Raw genomic sequence first — 6,000 nt, forward strand, 5'->3', positions numbered from 1 at the left:
AGGCTCTTTCTAGATTAGGCTCAAATCCTGGTAATTCACAAGAATAGTGATTAGTCAGTTCAACCAAAATAGATGGATCAGAAGTTTGGGTAGTTGGTTGAGGGTGAGATGATGATGATTCATGAATGTTAGACTCAGACACTGCTAGTTCATCTACAAACTCTGCATCAGCAGGTATAGATTGAAGAGGCTCAATCAATGGAGGTTTACTTGGATGATTAGCAGGTAGTCTATTACAAACATCAGCTCGCATTTGAGCAATATCAATTATTCTTTCTTGAATATTAGAGTGCATAGGCTCAAATGTATCATCAACATGCTTTTTTTGGCGCTTTGGTAGATGGTGATAAGTCTTTTTGTATGTTTGCATAAATTTTATTCAATAGAATATCATCTATGTCTGAAGAGGTTAAAACAGATGTTGAGTGGGAGGCTGAGGTTGAAGTAGATTCTACTTCTATTATATTAGATATGTTATGAGAATCAATGTTACCTCTAGTAGCTTCTGAAGCAACATCTTCTGAACAAGTAGCATCCTCCTTCTGAGTCTCTTCATCAACACTCAATATATCACCAGTCTTCACCAATTGTTGAAGATCTTCTGTTAGCTCAATCACCTAATGAGCAGCTTCAACTGTTGATTCCTTCAACAAATCTTCAACGGGAACTTCAATGTCTTCAACAATCTCAACTGCATTTTGCAAAGTAGCAGCATCAGCAGCTTTCTTCCTTTTAACTTCCCTAGTGACCAACCCAATTGCTTCTTCTACCTGATCATCCTCTTCTATCACATAAGTAGATTCCTTCAATTTCCTTACATTATGTTTCCTCTTCTGCTTAGGAATTAATGGTTGAGGAGGTAGGGATTGTGAAGTGCCAACTGACATCCCACTTATGGTTCTTTTATCTAGAATCTCAGCAGGAACTAAGTCCTAAACCTCATCTTGAATATATGGCACAACAGAACCAGTTGCTTGTTCTTGTGATACTCTTTTATCCTTCTTGGCTTTCTTCTTCTTTAGTTCAGAAGCATCTTCAACATCAACAACTTTTGAAGTTGCTTTCTTCTTTGATTTCCTCTTTCTAGCAACAGGTAGAGCACCACCATACATGGTTTCTGGAATATCATCATACTTGATAGTTTCTCCAGTTCTTTGTCAGTGCTCATAGACATAGTTAGCTCTCACATCAGGAGGATCTTGTCTGCAGATCGGAGGAAAATCATGCATCAAGTTGGATACAACAGATGATTCCTTATGATCCGTGCTAAGTTCAGTGTATTCCTCTTTCTTGATCATGAGCATCTTCCTTAAAGTGCGACTATTTATGACTTTGCCAGTCATTGGGCCAAATTGATGATCATTGACTACTTGGGATTGCTTGACTACCTTTAGAATTCCTCCTTGATGGAAAATTTCAGATAGTAATCTTCCATAAGGGATCCAATTTCTCTTGTTGTCCTGACTTTCCTTCAGTGCCCACATCATGTGGTTGAATATGTATTTAGGCACATTTGCTTTCTCCTGAGTTATGAAGAAATGTAGGAACACTCTATGCTCCAATGAAGGTTGATCTCCACCTCCACCTTTGGGTATGAGATTTTCAGTCATGATTTTCTGAAGTAGTTTGTATTCCATCTTCAGATCATTGTACTTTCCTTTCTTTGTACTGTTGAACATAGTCATGTTCACCACCTCAATCCAAGGACTTGTCTTGCTATCCAGACCCTCTTCATAGGATCCTTCAGCTTCTCTTCTAATTGCCCTTGCAATAACTTCTTTTGTGATAGTAACAGGGATTCCCATGATGCTTGAACTAATCTCTGTACATGTGAATGGTTACAAACCAAATTGCTCTCTGGTCTTCCTTTCCAAGCTGGGATCAATCAGAACCTTTTCATGCTCTTCCAACCTAGCAGCATAAATATCATATACCTCAGCCCTAACCCAGAAATGCTTGATCAAATTATCATACGTAGGACCATTCAACATGCAGAAGTAACCAACCAAGTCCTGTGAGTGAAAGAAATTTCTGAGCTCACAACCATGATGAGCTAAAGAGATGAAATCCACTGGATTCTCCACTTGAACATTTACTTCTCATTCTTCTAGCTTCATTGTTCTTCCTTTGATCTGATATGCTTCACTAGTAGCTACGTCCATGGAGGTTCGTTGATTTGAACTTGAAGTTGTCATTTGGTACTGATGAGATTTAGGTATCTAAGGTTTTGATTATGAAAAAACGAGATTTTTCAGAGATTCAGTCTAAAATCAAAAAATGTAAGTTGTGAAGTGAGTAGTGTGTGTTTTTGGTTAAGTGTTTTTAGCAAAAACGATTACAATTTAGAAGGGGATAAACAAACACAACATTAATGACATAGGGGGAGCAAGATAGTACATTCAAAGCATAAAAACATCATTGCCCTCTTACGTTATACACCAACACACTTAAGTCACGTCAGAGTTTCTCAGAGTAACTGCCAAGTTAGTGGGACAGGTGCTACCAATAAGTAACTTCCAACGTTTCCACTAACTCTGCTATTCAGAAGCACAAAATCCAGCTCCTAGAGTTCAAATACTGATATCATCTTCAGAAGTACATTTTCCTCAGAACCTCAATAAAGAGCTTTTGATGAACTATAGCTTCTGAACAACTTTTGAACCTAAATTCCTATTCAGAGACAAGGAATTTAATCAGATACAAAGTGCATGTTCAAATTTTTCTTTATAAAATCAAATCTTTCAACAGTTCAAGGCTTGGTAAATATATCAGCCCATTGATGTTCAGTATCAATGAATTGTATATCTAAAATTCCTTTTTGAACATAATCTCTAATAAAGTGGTGTTTGATTTCAATATGCTTAGCTTTTGAATGTAGAATTAGATTCTTTGACAAATAAATAGCAGCAGTATTATCACAATAGATGGGAATATTGTTAGCATTAATCTGATAGTCTTCCAACTGATGTTTCATCCAAAGTAGTTGTGTACAACAATTTGCAGCTGAGATGTATTCTGCTTTTGCTGTAGACATAGCAATAATTGCTTGTCTTTTGCTAGCCTAGGAGATCAGATTCTCACCCAGAAACTGGCAATTGCCACTGGTTGATTTCCTTTCAATTCTGTCACCAACATAGTCAGCATCACAAAATCCAATCAACTTATTGTAACACCCACGACGTGACTTTCGATATCCCGCCAGTTGGATACGAAAGGTTCCCGCCAGTTGGAACGGGCACTATCCGTAAGGATGACCCCACGTTAATAAGAGGAACTGAATCACATCGGAATGAGAGGGATCCGGAGGCCGTGTAGGTATAGGACTACATGGTTGAAGGAAGGCTTATAAGAATTGTTAGGTACTACCCATATCAACAAGATGCATCTTCTTTTCGGTAGCTCATTCCATAAGAACTCCACAGTTAAGCGTGCTTGACTTGGAGCAATTTTGGGATGGGTGACCTACCGGGAAGTTTCCCGATAAGCGTGCGAGTGAGGACAAAACACGCTGAAAAGACTCGTGTTGGTTTGTGGGGTTAGTCGGCAATCCTAAAAGCAGTCTGGGATGTTACACTTATAATCTAAGGATTTCCTATAGAGGAGTCCAAGATTTCTTGTTCTTTTCAAATACCTGAAGATTCTCTTAACGACAGTTAAATGAGATTCTCTAGGATCTGATTAGAATTTTGCACACAAACATACTCTGAATAAAATATCCGGCCTAGATGCAGTGAGGTATAACAAGGAACCAATCATACCTCTATACAACTTCTGATCTACTTTTGATCCAGTATCTTCTTTGCTTAAGGTGCAGGTAGGATGCATTGGACTGTTCATCACTTTACAATCTTCCAGCTTGAACTTCTTAAGAAGCTCCTTGGTATATTTTGTTTGATGAACATACACTTCATATTTACACTGATTAATTTGTATTCCGAGGAAGAACTTCAATTCTACCATCATGCTCATTTCAAATTCATCCTGCATTAACTTAAAAAATTCCTTGCAAAGAGATGCATTAGTAGAACCAAATATTATATCATCAACATATATCTGCACAACAAGAATGTCTTTCTCAAGGGTCCTTCTGAAGAGTGTTGTGTCAACCTGACCTATCTTAAAATCATTTTTAATCAAGAAATTACTTAGTCTGTCATACCAAGCTCTAGGATCTTGTTTAAGACCATATATTGATTTCTTAAGCTTATAAACATAGTCAAGATGCTTCAGATCCTCAAAACCAGGAGGTTGCTTAACAAACATTTCTTCTGAAATCACTCCATTGAGAAATGCACTCTTTACATCTATTTGATATAATATTGCGCCTTGATTAACTGCATAAGATAGAAGTAACCCGATTTCTTCCAATCTTGCAACTGGAGCAAATGTTTCAGTATAATCATTGCCTTCTTGTTGAATGTAACCTTGAGCAACAAGTCTAACTTTGTTTCTGACTACTTCACGATGTTCATTCAACTTGTTTCTGAATACCCATTTTGTTCCAATAATGTTCTTCTGCTAAGGTTTGGGTACTAGTTCCCACAGATCATTTCTCTGAAATTGATTGAGTTCTTCTTGCATTGCTAATATCCATCCATCATCTGATAGTGTTTCATCAACTGTAGTAGGTTCTATTACTAATAACAGTCCTATCATAGACTTTCCTTGTCTAAAATATGATATTGTTCTTCTAGGACTTTCTTTATTTCCAATGATTTGATCCTTAGGATGTGAAGACTTGTACTTAAAAGTACTTTTGGATTAATTAGCTTGCTAAGAACCATCTTAAGCTTCATCAGAAGCTACTTCATCTTGAGCTTCTGGAGTGGGTTCAGCTTCTGGACTCTCTTCAGACTCAGAAGTCTGATTAGGTTCTTAAGAATCTTCAAGCACCTGCGTATCTGCAAAACTTTCACCTTGCTCTGGAGTTTCATTTCCAGGCTCTTTGTCATCAAATGTAACGTGCATTGATTTTTCAACATAGAGTGTCTCTGAATTATACATTATGTATGCCTTTAACTTTTCAGAGTATCCTAAAAAGATTCTTCTTTGGGCCTTGGCATCAAATTTCTTTAGGTAGAGATTGTTATTTAGAATGTAACAGGTACATCCAAATTGATGAAAGTAAGAGATATTAGGTCTTCTTCCCTTAAAGAGTTCATATGTTGTTTTCTCCAAGATAGGTCTAATATAGATTTTGTTTTGGATATAACATGTTGTATTCACTGCTTCTGCACAGAAATGTTTAGCCAAATTATTTTCATGAATCATGGTTCTTGCCATTTCTTGTAAAGTTCTATTCTTTCTCCCTACAACCCCATTTTGCTGTTGAGTTCTTGGAGAAGAGAATTCATGGATGATTCCATGTTTTTCACAAAAAGTTTCAAATGACTTATTTTCAAATTCTCCACCATGATCACTTCTTACTTTTAAAATCTTCAATTCTTTTTCAGATTGTATTTGAGTGCAGAAGTTACTGAATACATCATATGCATTATCCTTACTTCTCAGGAATTTAACCCAAGTCCATCTGCTGAAATCATCAACAATGACTAATCCATATTTATATAAAGATGCAATACTAACTGGTCCAAACAAATCAATGTGAAGTAATTCCAAGGGTCTGGAGGTTGAGACAATGTCTTTGATTTTAAAAGATGATTTCACAATCTTCCCTTTCTGGCATGCACCACAAAGTGCATTTGAATGATAGTCAATGTTAGGTAAGCCTTTGACAAGTTGTAACTTACTAAACTTAGAGATTAATCTCCAGTTAGCATGCCCCAACCTTCTGTGCCATACCCGTTTTTTATCATTCACTGATAGAAGGCAAATCACCTTCTGAACCACAGTTTCAAACTTAGCACCTTCATGTACAAAGAAGGTTTTCAACCCTTCCTTGATGCATTCACAACATGCTTTAAGACTGACTTCGTTAGGTTTCCCTTCTGAAAATCTAATCCTTTTGCCATTGTTTCTATAAATGCTATAAATCTTATA

This window comes from Medicago sativa, chromosome 4, assembly GCF_051527215.1.
Source record: "Medicago sativa cultivar Bolivia chromosome 4, Bolivia_mono, whole genome shotgun sequence".
Taxonomy (NCBI): domain Eukaryota; kingdom Viridiplantae; phylum Streptophyta; class Magnoliopsida; order Fabales; family Fabaceae; genus Medicago; species Medicago sativa.